The sequence below is a fragment of the Equus caballus genome, chromosome 1 (assembly GCF_041296265.1).
Source record: "Equus caballus isolate H_3958 breed thoroughbred chromosome 1, TB-T2T, whole genome shotgun sequence".
Classification (NCBI taxonomy): domain Eukaryota; kingdom Metazoa; phylum Chordata; class Mammalia; order Perissodactyla; family Equidae; genus Equus; species Equus caballus.
Genome location: NC_091684.1, coordinates 40,138,953 through 40,159,123, shown reverse-complemented (window position 1 = coordinate 40,159,123; position 20,171 = coordinate 40,138,953). Strand labels below are relative to the sequence as shown.

Below are 20,171 nucleotides of genomic sequence, written 5' to 3'. Positions count from 1 at the left end.
TAGGCCGGTTAATTTTGGAACTGTGGATGAGAAGCAGGCTCCGAGGACTGGAATTTGCTTGCCCTTTGAGAGACATTTGCATTTGTGAAGGAAGGGAGATGACCTTGTCTCTAGAAACTCTTAATGGGGAAGGCAAGAACTTGGGTTGGTTGCTGTCTGGCAATCTCATGTAACTGATTTAGGGTGGTGGCTTCTGACCTTTACTTAATCCGATTTGATTCTTGTCTAAAAGTCATGGGATCACCCAATAACCAGACCCCACCTGCACTGATACCATTTTAACGTTTTTTCATATTCTTTCCATTGTGTTGTAAAGAGATAACTCACATACCCATGCCTTATAAAATTAGCCCTAACCCTCAACTCAGGGCAGCAGCTGCTCCTCCTGCCCATGGGTCCTGTCCCCAGGCTGTTCCACACTATTCTCTAAATAAAAGAGCACTACTGCCAGATCTTGAGAGTCCAAGAAATCTTTCTTTCGACTCCTTGGCTCACCAACCCTGCATCAATAGTGCCCAGTTGTCTGGCCAAACACTAGTCTAGATGTTGCTGTGAAGGTATTTTATAGATGTGATTAATGTTTATAACCAATTGACTTAAAGTAAAGGAAATGACCCTTGATAATGGTGATGGGCCTTATCCAATCAATTGAAGCAAAAGCTGTCTCCGGGAGAAAGACTTCTGCCTCAACGCTAGCATAGAAATCTTACCTGAGTTTCCAGCCTACTGGCCTAATCTATGGTTTTTGGACTTGTCGACGAAAATAATCCATAACCAATCTATAAATGAAAATTTGGATGAGTTTATTCTGAGCTTAAATCTGAGGATTATAACCCGGGGCCTTTCTTCCCAAAGGAAGAAAGGGCACCAAAGAAGTGGGGTGCACAAAGTGGTAATATACCTCCAGGGAGGATGTTTCACATAGGATTGAAATGTCCCTTTTAAATAGTCACGAGACTGCTCTGTCGGCACAGCGATTGATGGAAATAGCAGGTAGGTCTTCTGTCTCAGTGAACACAGCAGGGTGGCAAGTCTGTTGTCTTGAGCTGGGTGGTCACAGGTGAGCTGGGTGGTCAAGGGTGAGTGCAGCAATCAGTTCCTAGCCTAAGGAAAGATGCTTATCCCTAAGGAAATGCCAATGTGGGGGGAAGTTGCACCTTTATCTCAAGGGCCTTTGTTCTGGCCATAGGAAATGTCTAAGCAGATATACAATGTGTGTTCAACAGCCACAGTCAGGCCCTTTTGGAAAAAACAAAGTCAGGCTGAATTAGGTTTATACCAAATGGCTTCCTCATATACTCCAATATATCCTATTGCTTGCCATTTTTATTTGTCAGACTCAAGACTACAACCTCAACCTTGCCTGAGTTTCCATCTGCCAACCCTACAGAATTCCAGCTTGCCGGTCCCCACAACTGCATAAGCCAATTCCTTAAAATCTCTCTCTCTCTCTCTGTACACACACACACACACACACCCCGGTTCTGTTTCTCTGAAGAATCATGACTGATTCACTCAGTTATCACTCCTAACAGGGCCCGCACACAAGGTAGATCCCTTCAAACATGTCTGAATTCTGAGGGCGCACAAATAATAGGACCTCACTGTGGGAAACACTGTGGGAAAATATATCACTTGTAATTTGTAAGCTCACTGAAGGAAAATGCCACTGTTCTAGTGTGAGGCTGTTTTAGTCCATGATTAAACAGATCAACTTGGATAATTTAAAACTGAGTTATTTAACCAATCCGTTTATTACAGCAATTAAAAGACCAGCTGTAGACTCTGTCTAACATAGCTTCTCAAACAGCTGCAATACTGCAATGGTTATTTTCAGACCAGATTATGGTCTGAATATATTATTTGTATTTTAGTCTCATTTATAAACCAGTTTTTAAGGTCTCAATTTATATTAAAGAAAACGCTCATTTTATTTAGTGCCGTAGCTCACAGACACATTGCAGGATAGATTCAATTTAAGCTAAAAAATCTTTAATTACTACATAAGGAATGACCATGTTCAGTGTAGAAATTAAGCTTGCATCTTGTAGCCAAATTTCCATGAAAAGCACAAGGAATATTGAAGCTGCAAATAAGTATCAATATTTCTTTATTGAGCCCATATGTAAAGTTGGTTTTGAAGGCATCCATGTTTTGTTTCGGGCACCCCTTCACCTGTCTTTGCAGCTGTTATACAAGGATATAATTCATGGCCAAGACCTCTTCGGACCACTGCTCCTTCCATCCTTTCTCTCCTTTCCCATCTTTTTCTCCTACTATCCCCCCCACCAGCCTCTCAAAGCCTTTATCATCTTCAGTATGTGGGTTGGGTCCTACTTAATAGCACTTTTGAATCAATTAAAATGAAAGCTGTCCATATTTCAAACACACTATGTTATAAACTGTCCACTCTAAAAGAACTATGTTCGGGAAATGGAATGTTAGCTAAAATACATTTTCTTTTTCTTTTTTTAAACTTTCCTCCTTTATTTATTTATTTATTTATTTATTTGGGAGGAAGATCAGCCCTGAGCTAATATCTGCATCCAATCCTCCTCTTTTTTGCTGGGGAAGACTGGCCCTGAGCTAACATCCGTGCCCATCTTCCTCTACTTTATATGTGGGATGCCTGCCACAGCATGGCTTGCCAAGCAGTGCCATGTCCGCACCTGGGATCCAAACCAACAAACCCCTGGCCCCAAAGTGGAATGTGTGCACTTCACCACTGTGCCACCAGGCCGGCCCCTAAAACGCAATTTCATTAACATGCTTCACAGTCAGGATGAGAGCTAGGGCTCTGGCCAGAACATAATCTCCAATGAGAACAATGAGCTCTTACTACTTAATGGATATTTGAATTTTCTCCTGTAATGCAAATACAACTTTACTATGGACTTTCATGCACAGAAAAATTTCCTTATGTTTATAAACATTAACAAGTCATTCTAGAACATTTTATGTGCCAAGCAATGCACATTACATTTGTAAAATTACAATTATAGTCTCTTTATGAATGGAGGGACAATCCCAATATAAAGTTGGGGGGGGGTGCTGGCACATATAGAAAGAAAGCAAAGCTTGGGGGGATGTTGTGGTATATTTAAATTGGGAAATATTTTCAAATGCGTGAGGAGAATATGGAACAGTCTTGAAGGGCTGATGTGAATGTGAACTATTTGAATTCATCAGAAGGGAACATAATATGACTCCAAGCAGTAAGTAGCTCCAAGCTGGGCCAGGTAGGAGCAGTTCTCAGTCTGGGTAGTAGTTTAGAGAACCAGTAAAGACACACTGGAAAGCCAAGGAGTAGGGAATGAAGGAGCGAGAAGCCCATTTTCCTAGATGGCTCTTTCTGAAAGGCTTCCCACAGCTGGCTCAGTCTCGCCCTTCAGACGTCAGGCTTTTCCTGACCTTCCAATGTAAGCGACTCTCCCTCCTCTTTACCCCATTGGTCTTTGTCCTGCCACACTGTTTTTATCAGTCATAGCACTTATCATAATGTGCAATGTCTATTTATATGTCTTTTACTTGGGTCTTGTCACTGGGCTGGGAGCTCTGTGAGGGCAGTAATCCAGTTGATCTTGTTCATCGCTGTAATCCTCAGAGCGGTGCCCAGAATGTGATTGTCAAATGATAGATTGGTTGGTTGACTGAATGAATGAAAATCTGAAAGTACTGATTTGCTTCAAGGGAGAAGCAATAGAGCGTAGTGAATGAGCTGGCAGACGGGAGGATTTGTATTCAAATATGAGCTCCACAACATACTAGCTATGTGTGGTCAAGTGACTTGACTTCTCTGACTCTCCATTTCCTCAAGTATAATTTATATACCCAATTTGGGTAATATGTCCTACCCTCTTCAGTGGTTGTGAAGATAAAGAAGATATTTTATGGGAAGCGATTAGCATAGCACTTGTATTAGTTATCTATTTCTGTGTAACAAATTGCCCCAAAACATAACAACTGGAAACAAGGAACATTTATTATCTCACCAGTTCTGTGGGTCAGGAATCTTGGAGAGGCTGAGCTGGGTCTCTCACAAGGTTGCCATCAAGGTGTCAGCTGAGGCTGCAATCATCTCCAGGCTCCTCTGGGTGGGATCTGCTTCCAAGCTCACTCCCGAGGCTGTTGGCAGGCCTTAGAAGATCTGCTTCCAAGCTCGCACATGGGCTTCTCCAAGGGCTGTTTCATAGCACGGCAACTGGCTTCCCCCAGAGTGAGCAATCCCAGAGCCAGATAGAGAGAAAGCTTAGGACAAGTCACAGGCTTTTTATAACATAATCTCAGAAGTGACATCCCATCACTTTAGCCAGATTCTGTTTGTTAGAACTGAGTTATTGGATCCTACTCACACTCAAGAGGAGGAATTACAAAAGGGCATGAATATGAGAAGGCGGGGATCAGTGGGGCCATCTTAGAGGCTGCCTACCACAGAACCCAAATAGGATAACAACAATATAGCTAACGTTTAACATGGTTTACTACCTGCCAGGAAAAGTGCTTTATATATATTATCTATTCAGTTCTCATGCAGCGCTGTGAGTGACGTGGAATTATTAGCCTCATTTAATAGATGAGGGAACCGAGGCAAAGAGAGATTAAGTAACTCTATGAAAGTCTCACAGTTAGCATGTAGCATCCTCAGGCTTCAGAATATGATAATCTGACCCTGGGACCTTAGTCTTAACCTCAGTGCTAAGCTTCCTCTCAGAGAAGAGTTCAATAAATGACAGCTGTTGCCATTGAATGCAAGGTCAACAAGTGTTACAGAATAGTCAAAGAGAAGAGTAGGGGGAAGAAACCCAGAAGATGGGTAGCTTGACTCAAGAAACTGAGAATGGAGCTGAAATTTCACATCCAGGAGAAAACACAGCAATTTCCTGTGGTTTAAGTCCAGGGATTAGGGCCCTCAAGAGAGCATCTTAGAGGTTAAAAGGCATAGGTCTGACTCAGAAAGGAAAGAGTCTTGCTAAAGATAGCATCACAGCCTTATGAAATGAGAAGCATCCTAGGCTCTGATGCCTGGGTAAGGGTTTAGAGCCTTATATGTTTGTTACAATATCGTGGTTTTTATTTTCCTAATGTGAAGGCTTTCAGGGTAAAAGTTTTGGCCTGGAACTCCCAGACTAAGTTATTATTTTTGGCTAGAGAAAAAACAAAAGCATTTACTGAAATGACATGAATGCTTTCATCTATTTCTCTATATTTAAAAATATTGTTTTAGAAAAGATCCGTGACTCAAGAGCTAAGCTTGCAACACACCCCTGCAAAGGAAATAACCTCTCTGCACATGACACCTGGCAAACTGTCCCACCACTCAGGGCCTTGGAACACTTGTTATGATTCTAGCAAAAATGAGCTATTAAAGAGTGAAACAGCAGCCTCTTCCTTCTAAACTAAACATATGGTCAGCACATTTGGTTAAAGGACAGGAAACAGGAGATAAAGGTAATTTCATTTGGACTTGTGCTCATAGTTACATCCAAAAAGAGGGTTTCAAAGGAAGCCACAGCTGGTGTTCAGATAATCAGACAATAGCACGAGCAAAGCCACAACAGAAAGTGACATGAGTCATTGGATTTTTCAGGGAAAGAGAAAAAAATTGATTCTTTGACCAATCTCTAACTCTGGACTTGAATATACAGTAGAGAAGTATGAATAACGTGTAACAAGTTCTTTTTTCCACTAAGCATGACTCACTTTAAGAAATGCAGAGTGAAATTCTTAAATTGGAGAATTAATTATTTTGTGGGTAACTACATTGCGTTCATAAGTATTGTTTAATTTGGGAAAGAATTCTGTAAAACTTGAGAGTCTCCATTCTTCAGATTTGCTCAGAATCACAGCATTGCAAATTTTGGAGCTGGAGAGGACATGGGAGGTCAGAGTACATCTGGGAAGTGTTGTTTGGAAAATAGGGACCAGGGAGGGAGGTCACATTGCTGCTAACAAAATGAAGTTTTACTTGATCATATTTCTGAATGGTCAGAAATTAGGTTGGGAAAAGGCGTAGCTAGATAGATTATGGAATTTGTTTCTTTATCTAACTAACGATTGTGGTTTGAAAAAAAGAGGCACAAAGGAATCCCCTTTCAGGAGTCCTCACATTCCCTCATCTCAAAGTGGTCAGAATGAAGCTCTTTATCCCTGAAGAGAATCTGAATCAAAGTTCTCATAAAGGAGTGGGATCTCAGAGGTGTTGACAACTTTGAAACTCTATGATTTTCTTTGAGTACTATTATATCACTAGTTCACCCTACACCGCCTCAGTCAGGATAAAACACACAAATTCTTGAGGGCTTAGCTCAGTCTATGTCATCTTTCCATTCTCGGCTTTGCTCAAGGTGCTTAACAAGTTGCCATGAGTGTTGAATGGTAATTGGTAACACTTTCTAGTATGTCAGCCCTCAAGGCACAGATCAGCAGGTTCACCCTGCTAGCTACACCCTCCACCTCTCACAACCTAAGAAAATCATACCCAGATACAGAGGTCAGAAGCATCCAAGGAAGGTTCTTTTGGAGTCCTGGTTGATTCTTGAAAGCATGTATCTGTTAATTAATTAATTTGTTTATTGAGCACTTTCATGTTAGGCACTGTCCCAGGTGCTGAGGATCAAAAGATAAACAAGGCACAATACCTTCCGCCAAAGGGCGTCTTTCCTTTACACTGAACACATGATTCAATTTATAAAATTTCTGTTTACATTTCACTTACCAGGAATACGACTCTTGCCTATAGCTATGCATATCTACAGTCAAACAAACAAACAAAAAGTGCTCAAAGACTATACCTATGTGGAGAGGATGTCTCATCTTTGCAAATGAAGTGTAGCACACATAAATAGGCAGCCACAGCAAATTGAAACAATAAATACAGACACTTTTCCAAAAAGGCTCGAAGACTGAAGATTGCAGTTCCAGATTGATTTTCTCACTTGCTAGGCACATAAACTTGGGCAAGTCATCCATAAAATGGTTGAACGAAAATTGCCCCACATTATTGTACTCTCAGTATTTAGCTTATAGCAAATAAACAACAAATATTTCTTAAGTAAATCACTGCGTGAATACTTATCTCATCTGAGTCAACAAAATGTCTTCTCATTCTCTTGGAATATGAAGAGCCTGAGAGATCATCCTTTGGAACAATGCATGTGAAATCATTAGTTTACTCAACAAACGCTTTTTGAGTACCTATTATATTGCCAGACCTTGGGCACTGTGGATCAAATGGTGAGCAGACACTGACACACTCTGGAGGGTAGCAAACTATATGAATTTCAGAAATCTAGGTAACATCCGGAGCATTATCATTTACTTTTAAAAAATTCCAAATGATAGCCAGCTTTACCCTGGAATTCTTCATTTTTCCTCATGAGTGAGATGGTGAGAGCTACAACTTTGGGAAATGATCCTATTTTCCTCTCTACTAATTTTGCTTCTCCTTTTCTTCTAATCTTCTTTGTATCTTCTATATATTTTCAGTCAATCCATCTGCGTCGGAGTAATTCTTTTCAAGAATAACATTCAAATATATTTTACAATCAGTTTGGCTCAGGAAAACAACCGGACACAGGCCATGAGGCTGAAGCCCAGTCCTGGACGTCCCTTGCTGTTCTGAATGCAATGTCTTTAGACTTTGGATAATGAGGAGATTCTGAGGAAGGTCCTGAGGAGGGGACTGCAGTAGCGGGGTGATGGGAGGGTTCAGGCTCAGGACAGTATCTTCCTACCCAAGCTATAAGATAGTATTTCAACATTTCCACAAATTAGCATTCCACAAATGCTAAATAAAGCATCTACATAACTAGTCTCTGGCTATTGTAGAGCCACCTGTCATGCTAAGCTTTAGGAAAATTTACTCTGCTTCCATATACTCTGCAAAATAAAACTGGTCATCATTATAACCCAGATTTCAAAGTGGCCATGTGTGGACCTGCAGACAAAATCTTGACTTTTTGTTAAAATGGCAAATTCTAGTTTGTGTCATGCTACATTCAAGTAGAAATTACAGACTGTTTGCTGTTCCCATTCTCCCCGGAAATGGTGGTTTAAACATTTTATGCTTGCCTTCTGTTGGTTATATCCGTGGACCTAGTCACGTGGATTTCCCAAAATGGCAAGTCATGCCCTGAAAGTTTTAAGAAGCTGACATTTCAGTTACTGTTGTGTCTTGTTTATGTAGATTGTTACTTATTCTAACAAATAGTCTGGGTTGTTTCTGGTTGTCTGGAGGAGGAGAAAGAATTAATGAGAGCAGGGAAAAACCTTGTTTGTCTTTAGTTCAAAACAGAGAGGAGGTTCACTTTGCCATAAAGGATTAAGGGATACCTGGAAAGACCGGAAAGTTCAAGTGGAAACCCCCTTGGATGGTGGCTGTTCCTGAGACTTAGAGAAAAGACAAGGGCCAAGGGTAATAGTCTTCTTCATGAGAATATGCGGCCTGGTGGATGGCCTGTTCTTTTGGTTCGTTGAGGAAAAGTCTGCTGAACACTCGACTGAGAAAGAAAGAATTCCTAGGAAAAATAATGAAGAAAATGATCTGCTTCAATTGGACTTCTGGAATGGCTCCAGATTAGTGGTTAATTGTAATAGTAATTCATTAAACGTAATCAAAAGGTTCTGTAAATGCTGACAAAGACGAAGAATGTGGGAATTTTGACTTAATGAAATAAATTAGTTGCCCCCTTCTCCTTTCTCTGTCATTTTCTTCCTTCTTCTCTCCCTGTGTCCCTCCACCTCCTCCTTCCTTCTTTCTTTCCTTTGTCCCTCTTTCTTCTCCCTCCTGTCTCCTTCCTCTGAAGGAAGAAAGGGACTGTTCAGTTGACTCCCACGAGGCTTAACTCATAAGCTCAGTAGCCACCTGTGTTCTCTAGAAATTAACCCTCATTGATAACCAGTGTGCATCTTCCTCTTACTGCCTCTGAACAGATAACAGCAATATTTGGAAAGACTTTCCCATTTGCCAGCTCTTGCCATGCCCTACTCCTCAACTCCAACCCCAACACACGCGTGAAGACAAACTTTGGGTATAAAGTCAAGCTAAGAAGAAATCCTTGACTTGCTGATTTTTAGAATACAACAGACCCCTCAATGCTCTCTCCATTGTTTCTCCATTTTCTAGTGTAATACTTATCACAGAGGATGCATCCAGAGAAAAATATTCTTGACTAAATTATAACAAATTCATAAATATAGTCTAAGTGTAGAGAGTCTAAGAGTAGACTTTCTTCAGTGTCACATTTCCCTAAAGTAGCTTCAAGTTTCCTGGGCAGTTTCACAAAAAAAGTTAATTGCCTTTATCAAGTGTTCTCTCTCATCCCATGACCATTTTCACAACAGATTGTTTATTAGTTGACAGGAGTTACATAGTGATGAACAGTGAGCAGGAAAGTCAGATTCATTCTTTTTTTTTTTAGCAAACGTTTATCATGTCAAACACTGAGCCGGGTTCCAGGGATACAACTATGAACAAGGTAGAATCAGTCTGTGCCCAGAAGAATTTACCTTCTATTGGACACTTCAGCTGCTCAGATGGTTAAATGGATCAGGTTCTCCAGAGCTGAGTGATTCTCTTCACCATATTATTCAAAACTTTAATTGCTATATGTCGTAGATAGTCTCTGTCTCTGGCTAAAAATTGTAAAAGTTATGGTCATGAATACTAAAGTTATACTGCATGCACATCTCAGCAGTTAGCACGTCTAAAACATCTAGGAAGAGGGTCTTCTCTTCAGAGAATCAATATCACTTCCTTATACTGGGGCGGTGCTTTTATATGAATCTTAACTTTTTAGGCCATAAAAGAATAATTTAGAGCTTATAATTTGCTCCATTTTTTTCTATAACAACAATTAAAGAGAACCCCAAAGCTCAGACAACTGACCTGTGTTCAGTAGAGGAGGTGATATGACAGTTTTTCCAAGAGTGGACATAAATTTGCAATGTTTGTACCACATTCATAGGTCCAATTTTCTGAGTAAACAATAGCTAACGTATATAAAAGTCAGCTCATGGGTGTGGTTCATGGTCAAGAAGCTGCCCCCACAGGGTTGGAAACAACTTGTGGTGGGTCTGGAACCAGTGTGTAATCTGTTCTTGAGGCCACTGCAAAGCAGGCCTTACCCAGGAGCTGCCTATTTGCATTACGTACAAGGAGGAATGGCTTCAGGTCTAACCAAAACAAACAAAAATCATTACTGATAGAGTTGTTCATGAAATTATTGAATCAAAAGGGGACATCCAAGATCAAGAAGTTTGGAGCATTGAGACCAAAAAGAAAAAAAGGGAGGGAGGAGATGACTAAGAGTCAATAATCCAATATGAGAACCAGGAACCGATCCAGAAGTCTGACACCAGAAGGGAGGCAGGATGCACTGTGCAGAGCCAGAAGTGTAAAGGCGCAAGAATGGGTTTGTGAACACCAAGACTGTTTTAAAATTCTTGTGCCCTGATGTAAAATGGTAGACCATGGCAGTATATGGAAAGAATGGAAACAAGCTAAAAAACAATTTGGCTAATTTGTATGGATAACATGACTTGCTCTGGAAAAATTCTGCCTTCATTGTCTCCTCCCCAGTTGCCAAACCTCCAGGCTCCTGCCTTCTCCCCTTCCTAAGGCGCATTACACACATGGTAATGAGGAAGAGAAGTCTCTTAGCCAATTTTTGTCCCTGTTTCTTGGGCTCTGGAATGTAATTTGAAATAGTGGTAAAAGGACAGAACAGTCTGAATAATTGTGACTATCCATGGGATGGAGATCAATAGTGCTGTCAATCATTCAGGTGCTCGCACAAACCTAGATTTTTGTCTCCATGCAAAGAAAACTTGAGATGATTTAGTGAATTTTTGACTTTTCCTCTGTTTGTATGGAATCATGTAAACATTATTGGAGCACATGAATGAAATTCTTTTTTGAAGAAATAGAAAAATTTACCCCCCAAAAATCAAGACCCCCAAGATTCTAGTCCCTAAGCCTAACTTAAAATTTGACTTTAATTTCCAAATTCCCAAGAAGAATTCTCCCTCAAATAAGTTTGTTCAAAAAAATGTCTTTTGACATTCCACTCATTTAAAAAGGCTTGTGAGGAAGCTTGATGAGCAAGTTTTAAAAAGATCAGCCATCTTCATTCTCTGACAAAGACCCAAACAAACAAAAAGGAAAACAAAGCTGCATTAGGTGAATCAGTGTTGCCTAGTTTTATACTTGAATGTACCTGTTAACCTCAAATGCTTGACCTAACAAGGAACATGAATGGACATTAGAAGATGTAAGGTAAAACACCAACATTGTAAATGTTTCCTGACTTGCTCAGTAATGTTCCAGTTGAATCTCTTGCATGCCTCTATTATAGCACATGACTTCTTGTCTTATAGTTACTTATTTACACATAAGGAGGGAAGGTATTCCAAAATAATAATAAATGTGTTCCCCACTCACTATATCTCCTCTCCCTCAGAAGGCTGAGGCTGATGCAGCCCTGTCCTTGTTCAGGAAACCACTTATGTGTCACGCCCTGCCTTAGGGTAAGAAAAACCACAGAAGCAGCATTTCCAGGCTGTGAATTTAAAAACTGAGAGGAAGGGATAAAATGGAAAGATTTGAAAGATCGAGGAACTGTTTCCTCTTTCCCCTAACATCTCCAAGACCAAGAGAATATTCCATAGACTTGGGAAAGAAGAGAGGAGAGTGATTCCAGGAAATGGGGAAGGAATAGATGGAGAAGAGTGAAATAAACACGGAGAGAATCCACCTCCACATGACTAAGATCACTGGTTGCCGGAACTAGGGGCAAACTTTGTGGGCATTGAGTCTGAAGCTACCAACCATAACATCTCCATTTGAGGACACTGCACACGTGGTTTTGTGAGCACATGAGTTTCATTTTCACTGTACTCCTATCATAAGCATCTGTGGATAGCAGCCAGCACCTCATATGATGATTATCCTACAAGGTGAATGCCCATCAGTGTTCCAAAATTTTGCTTAGGACCTATCTTCCAACCTACCTGCCTCATGGGGACAGCTCTTCATTCACTGGCCCAAGTCTTTCGTGAACCATCTATCCTCCAATCCCCTTAGATTTGAGTTGATACTGTAGGAAGAAAATCCTCTCCCTTGTGAACATTTTGGGAATAGATGGACAATGTGTTTTATCTTGAGTTATTTCTGGTATGTTATAATTTTCCAGTAATTTCTTCATTTTATTCAACTTTTCAAAGTTATTCACTTATAATTATTAATAATATTACCTTATTATTGACTTAAATCTTTGCTTTATTTGTATTTGCATACTTCCTTTTTTCATAATATTACTAGTGGTTTCTCTACTTTTTTCATAATTAATCTTGTCAGAGTTTGTTCTATTTTAATAGTTACTTTTAAAAAAAGTTTTTGCTGTGTTGTTCTTCCCTATTGTATCTTTTTTTTTTTTTTTAAAGATTGGCACTCTGAGCTAACAACTGTTGCCAAACTTCTTTTTTTTTTTTTCTGCTTTTTCTCCCCAAATCCCCCTGGTACATAGTTGTATATTTTTAGTTGTGGGTCCTTCTAGTTGTGGCATGTGGGTCGCTGCCTCAGCGTGGCCTGATGAACGGTGCCATGTCTGTGCCCAGGATCCAAACTAGTGAAACCATGGCCCGCCGAAGTGGAGTGCAAGAACTCAACCACTGGGCCACGGGGCCAGCCTCCCCTATTGTATCTTTATTTTCTATTTCATTGATTCCTAATCATATTTTATTATAGCTTTCTTTCTACTTTCTGGGGTTTCTTTTGTTTTTTTTTTTCTTTTCTTCTTAAAGTATGTATTTAGCTCATTATTTTTTATTCTTTCTGTGGTTTTTCTAACACAGTTATTTATGGCTATCTATTTGCCTCAAAGCCTCATTCTTCCTATACCCCACAAATTTTGTTAATCTTTTAAAATTATCATTCACTGCTAAGTCTTTTAAAATTTTTGTGTTTTTTTAGCCCATAAATTGTATAGAGGTTCATTTTATTTTCTAAATATGTGAGGTTTCTATATTAATATATTTTAAAAAAATTCATAACTTACACTTACACTGTGGTCAAAGATCATGGTCTGTATAACTATTCTCAGAAATTTGTTGAGGCTTTCTTTATGGCCTAGTACACGATAAATTTTTAAATGTGTTCTATGTGTGCTTGAGAAAAATGCAGTTTTTCTAACTGTCAAATACAGAAATCTATACATGCCCATTAGGTCAAGAATGATTTTTGTATTATTTACATATTTTATCTTTGCTGATTAATATGTCCAACATTAATAATCAAGAGAAATGTGTTGAAGTCACCTACTATGATGTGAGTTGATAATTTTATTCCTGTAGTTTTATCCATTTGCTTTATATATTTCAAGACTACTTTATTAGATGCCTATATGTTTAAGATTGCTTTATATTCTTAATGATTTAAACCTTTTATTTTTATGTAATGATGGTCTTCATTACTAATAATGTTTTTGTTTCAAAGTCTATTTCATCTAATACAAATAGAGTTATACCAGTTCTTTTTGGCATCTACACCAGCTTAAGATCTCACCCTCACCCTCCACCCTCGCAAGGAACTGTTTTGGAAGTAACACCCCAACATGTGCGTGTACACACACACACACACATACACTCATACACAGACACATACCTCCCAAGTGAATTCACTGGACAAGTGAATTTTAACCTTGGAAAATTAGAAGAACATTTGGGATGACTCATACCAGGCAGATTTATGTTATGCTATCAATGTGTTTCCTTGTCCCTGTTACTCCTCTTCCTGTCTAGAAATGAAACGCTTTTAGTACTGTTGTATGCTATTGTCTAATATTGCTGTGTATCTCTCACATATGCCTGTTCCAATTCTCCAGCTGGACTTTCTGATAGGAATTCTGCATAGAACTTCTGTGCCCTTATATTCCCCATAAATCTTGGTATAATAATATGAACATATGCCCTCCTCTCTGATCATGCTTAAGACTGCCAGTACCCTATCTTTAACTGGAAATTGCTCCAAACTCTGACTCTGTATTGTTCTTTTTTGTTGTTGTTGAGGAAGATTAGCCCTGAACTAATATCTGCTGCCCATCCTCCTCTTTTTGCTGAGGAAGACTGGCCCTGAGCTAGCATCCTTGTCCATCTTCCTCTACTTTACATGTGGGACGACTGCCACAGCATGGCTTGCTGAGCAGTGCCATGTCTGCACCTGGGATCCGAACAGGCAAAACCCCGGCTGCTGAAGCAGAATGTGCAAACTGAACTGCTGGCCACCAGGCTGGCCCCTGTTCTTTTTTTCAGGTCTGTCCTCTCCCCCATCCTATTGACTTTTTTGCCTAGAAATTCACTTGGCTTTTTTTTCCTTTATTACATTTTTAAAGATAATTCTTTTCTATGAAAAAATTATATAAGTACTAAATAATATAAATAAAATGTTTTTAAATACAGAAAAAAAGAATATTATCACCAGCAACCACACCTCTTAGAGACCAGCATTACTAATATTTTGGTATATCCCACCTAGTAATCATATATAAATAAGTAGACATATATATATATTTTTTATAAACTGCCCTTACCTTCTACATTCTGTCTTATGACTTCCTTCCTAAGATTATATCATAAGTTTTTTCTCATGGCAATAATATTCTTCTTTTTTTTTTTGCAGTAACATTGGCTTATAACATTATATAAATTTCAGGTATACATCATTATATTTTGATTTCAGTATAGATTGTATCATGTTCATCACCCAAAGACTAACTACAATTCATCACCACACACATGGGCCTAATCCTCCCTTGCCCTCTGGTAACCACCAATCCAATCTCTGTCTCTATGTGATTGTTTGTTGCTGTTTTTATCTTCTACTTATGAGTGAGATCATATGGTATTTGACTTTCTCCCTCTGACTTTTATTTCTTTTAGCATAATACCCTCAAGGTCCATCCATGTTGTCACAAATGGCCGGATTTCTTTGTTTCTTATGACTGAGTAGTATTCCATTTTGTATATATACCTCATCTTCTTTATCCATTCGTCCCTTGTTGGGCAACTGGGTGAATAATGCTGCAATGAACATAGGGGTGAATGTATCTTTACGCATTGATGTTTTCATGTTCTTTGAATAAAGACCCAGCAGTGGAATAGCTGGATCGTATGGTAGTTCTATTCTTAATTTTTTGAAGGATCTCCATAATGGCTGCACCAGGTTGCACTCCCACCAGCAGCAGTGTATGAGAGTTCTCTTTTCTCCACGTCTTCTCCAATACTTGTTGTTTCCTGTCTTGTTAATTATAGCCATTCTGACAGAAGTGAGGAGATATCTCATTGTGCTTTTGATTTGCATTTCCCTAATATTTAATAATGTTGAACATTCTTTCATGTGCCTGTTGCTCATCTGTATATCTTCTTTGGAGAAATGTCTGTTCAGATCTTTTGCCCATTTTTTAATTGGGTTGTTAGTTTTTTGTTGTTGAGATGTATGAGTTCTTTGTATATTTTAGATATTAATTCCTTATCAGACTTTTGGTGTGCAAATATCTTCTCCCAATTGTTAGGTTGTCTTTTTGTTTTGTTAATGATTTCCTTTGTTGTGCAGAAACTGTTTAGTTTGATGTAGTCCCATTTGTTTATTTTTTCTATTGTTTCCCTTGCCCAGTCACACATGGTATTTGAAAATATGCTACTAAGACCAATGTCGAAGAACATACTGCCTATGTTTTCTTCTAGAAGTTTCATGGTTTCAGGTCTTATATTCAAGTCTTTAATCCACTTGAGTTAGTTTTTCTGTATGGTGTAAGATAATGGTCTACTTTCATTCTTTTGCAAGCGCTGGTCCAGTTTTCCCAATACCGTTTATTGAAGAGACTCTCCTTTCTCCATGGTATGTCCTTGGTTCCCTTGTCTAAAATTAGCTGTCCATATATGTGTGGGTTTATTTCTGGGCTATCAATTCTGTTCCATTGTCTATGTGTCTGTTTTTATGTCAGTACCATGGTTACTATAGCTTTGTAGAATATTTTGAAATCAGGGAGTGTGATGCCTCCAGCTTTGTTCTTTTTTCTTAGGATTCCTTTGGCTATATGGGGTCTTTTGGTGTTCCATATAAATTTTAGGATTTTTTGTTCTATTTCTGTGAAAAACGTTGGAATTTTGATAGGAATTGCATTGAATCTATAGTTTGCTTTAGGAAGTATGGATGCTTTCACTATGTTAATTCTTCCAATCCAAGAGCACAGAATATCTTTCCATTTCTTTGTATCTTCTTCAGTTTCTTTGAACAGTATTTTATAGTTTTCAGTGTACAGATCTTTCACCTCTTTGGTTAAGTTTATTCCTGGGTATTTTTTGTTGTTGTTGCAATCGTAAACGGGGTTGTATTCTTAATTTCTCTTTCTGCTACTTCATTGTTAGTGTATAGAAACACATCTGATTTTTGTATGTTGATTTTGTATCCTGCAACTTTACTGTATTCATTTGTTATTTCTCAAAGTTTGTCGTGGATTCACTAGGGTTTTCCATATATAAAATAATGTCATCTTTGAATAGAGACAGTTTCACTTGGCCATAATATTCTTAAGGATGTGTTTTTAGGTTAGCATTTGGTTGCAATTCTTACTCAATTCTATGGCTATACGAGAAGCTATTGAGTCTGTGTCATATTCTTGGATATTTGGGATGTTTCCAATTTATTGCTATTGTAAAATAATGCTGATATGAACATTCTTTTGCGTAAATTCTTGCATGTATCTCTGATTGGTTCCTTGTGATAAAGTCTTAGAAATAGATCTCTACCATCTTGTTCTTTTTCATCTCACTGAGATGCCATATTTTGGATCACTCCTTTTGAGAAATAATCACCAACTCAGCCTTCTACAATATTGCATCCTAGTAGAAGTCCAGGACCCTATCAGGCCGCTGTTTCCTGGGAAAGCAGAAGAGATTCATAGCACATGTGCCTTTAGATTTTATCCATGCATAAGTCTTTTTGTGGTCATAGATGTTGCCTGTCCATTTATAACAGTAAATTCATAGAAATAGTGAGAAAAGATCCTCTATAAACCTCCTTGCCTAGCACCTAGTATGGTGTGAGCATCGCCCACTTCAGCTTAAGTGATTCTGTGCCTGGTTATGAAAACCATGGCTTACCATCATGACTTCATGATCATTTGAAGCATTTGGAAACCACTTTTTTTTTTTTTTTTATCTAGGTACAAGTGCGGGCATTTCCTAATTACTTGTCTATCCATAGTTAAAATTTGGGCTGAGCTTTATCTGGAAATTAAGGAAAGACTAGACTCATCATTGAACTTCGCTGTTTTGACATGCAGGTTTGAAGGACGGTCCACTTCAGATTTTCCCGTTTGGGGTCAGAACGGGGGCCCATAAACAATCTGCTGAGAACAGACAAGGTCTAGGGCAGAGGTCTCTGACCGCCCACCTCAGCTGTACTGCTGCTTCAGACCCTGAAAGTTCATTGTCTAGGTTAAAGAAAACCTGGCAATTTAACATGTGTTTTGAACTCTAGAACAATAGTAATAACAATAGTTTCCATTTATCAAGCCCTTCTTTGTTTCGAAAGCTACATTCTACACTTTGTAAGCCATCTCCTTCGATCTTCTCACCATCCCAAAAGACCTAGGAGGTGAATATTATTGTGTCCTGTATTTTATAAGTGAAAAAACTGAGGACAAGTCAGATAGGTAGTCTGATATGAGACTCTGACTCAGGAGATGTACTAAGGCTTAAAATAGAGATTTGGGAGCCATCGACCATGGATGATTGTGGTTATGCTGGATGCAAAAATAGGGAATGAATTAGACACGGAGAGAACTGAAGACTGAACATTGAGTAATGTTTAAATTACAGAAGGAGAAAGAAAAGTCAATGAAGGATATTGCAAAGGAATGGTTAGATTAGAGGAGAAGCCCCCCCCCCCCCAAAAAGCTTAGATTAGAGCCAAAAAAAATGGCTAGATTATAGGAGAAGCAAAAAAAAAAAAAAAAAAAAAAAGGCAAAGGAGAAGTGATTTTCAAACAAATATCATCAAACACCAGAGTAGTAATATGAGGCCTAAAATATAGCTATTACTTAACTACAAAGTCTAGTTGTCGTGAATATCCAGCTCAAATCAGATACAAGCAATTATAATAATACCAGTTTGCATGATGTGTGTGTGTGTGTGTGTGTGTGTGTGTGATTAAGTGGTTGTAGGAGTAGAGAAAGCAGATAGCTGGATGTGGCCAAGGGTTGACACTGGCAGATGCTTAGGCAGGGAGAGAGTACTAGAATGTTGGAGATTCTGACATGAGGATAAAGCAGATTAAACAATATAGACTAGTTAAGGCTTGAATACACAAAGGAGTAAAGCCAGGAGAGGAGTGGCATATGAGGAGAAAAGGCAGTTGCGGAGGGACTGAAAATCTCAATTAGCTTAATGTACTGTCATGTGAATCAGCGAGTTGAAGGGAGAGGAGGCTATGATTAGAAAGTAGCATACAGTTCTACCATAGAACATTTCCACTTGGCACAAAGAACAGGTATGGCCACAAGTTCATAGAGCAAAATGGAGACAAAGGCTGTTGCAGTAGAGAATATCAAGGAATTTTGAAGTTACGTGCCTGCTTGGGTAATTCCACTGTCATCTTATCTACACACAGCAAAAGATCTCCACGCTGCCTACAAGCAGGGTGCAAACTACTTGCCAATGGTAGCAGCCATGGCAGAATGGGGTTGCCTCATTGAAATAGATATTGTCTTCCTCATAAGCCAATGAAGTGACGCAATCCAAAGAAAGCGGAGTTTGAGCTTAGAGTCTGGCAAATCTTCAAACCTCATGAATGAGGAAAGTTAATGATGCAAACCAAGGATGTGGGTGGAGCAGCTGGAGGACAGCTGAGGGCAGAGCAGTGAGTCAGGCTAACTCAACATAACAGCCCACCAGGATCTCATCACCCGTCCTCAGACACTGCTGGTGAAAGTTCTAAAAATGTCCAAAAAGGGACATGTTCCCAAATACAGCACTACTTGTGGCAGACTGCATCCTTCTCCTTAAGTGTTTCTGGAAATGTGGGAACAAACATCTTCTCTGGCTTCCGGAAGAATGTTTGAAGGCTAAACTGCTTTTAGTCTTAGGAGATGCTGATCTTCTCCGGTCACTGCAGTTTATTCAAATTAGTGCATGCTTTTTGCTAAGCTTTTCCAGTTTCCTCAAACGTAGATCAAATCTCTCCCACACGCCTGTCTCCACCCAGCTACACCAGGCAGCCCTCAGAGGCGGATGCTGTCAGTTCCTGTTTGTTAACATCACTAATTAGTAACCCTGTTCTCTTAAAGACACAGCCTGTTGCTGCAGAGCACATCCAGGTGAGATACTGCAGGGGAGAGAGGATGGAGGGGAGGGACCACGTTTTGTAACTTTGTGTGATGGAGAGGATATGAATCCCAGAGCCAGATCAATCTGAATTCGAATCCTGGCTTTTACGCTGATAGCTTTACCACCTTAGGAAATTAACCTTTTTTGTTCCTCAATTTCTTCACGGGGACAAAGGAGATAATATCTACTTTACAGAGTCCACGACAGGATTAACCATGAGAACATGTATAAAATGTCTGGTGAATAATAGTTGATGATCAACTAATAAGTCCACTTTTACCTCTCCTATCACTTTTTTTTTTTTTTTGCTTAAGTCAGTGCCATGTCCTGGGGTCTGTGATAGTGCAGAACATAGTGTGTCGCCTTATATTCTACTATTAAATTCCTAAGACTACCATAAACTCCTAATTTTTCTCCCGTGAGTTGATTTTTATATTCTTTCAACTGTTACTTTGTGCCAGGTTGACTTCTTCCTCCTTGCTTCATTCTGGATTCCACCTCCTGTCGTTAGACGGTGTTTACCTTGGGAAGACAAACTCTGGAACACTACCCTCTGGAAATAATAATGCTAGATATTATGTCACCCTCAAACTCACACCCTCAAACTCACACCCTTGGGTGTGCAGTGAATGATTATTGAATCACTCACTCTTTTGGAATTACCTTTCACATGTGTAAATTAACTTAATATAAATGCAGACAGCTATGATTGTTTCATTAAAGTATGTACTTAATCTTGTTCCCTTAGAAATCCAAGTATTTTTTTTTTTTTTTAAAGATTGGCACC

General features: G+C 39.1%; 1 long non-coding RNA gene across 2 annotated transcripts in view; it reads right to left on the bottom strand.

Annotated features, from left to right (window-relative positions):
- Nucleotides 1–797: 797 nt before the first annotated feature.
- LOC138923460 (uncharacterized) overlaps nt 798–20,171 on the bottom strand; it is a 29,659-nt gene continuing 10,285 nt past the window's right edge. Inside the window, exons 2-3 of one of the 2 annotated variants that reach the window (XR_011437095.1) lie at nt 3,993–16,933; nt 798–1,239 (exon numbers count right to left, since the gene is read on the bottom strand). This is a non-coding gene — a long non-coding RNA (uncharacterized lncRNA). The remainder of the gene's footprint in view (nt 1,240–3,992; nt 16,934–20,171) is intronic. The other variant, XR_011437099.1, reaches the window with a different exon arrangement.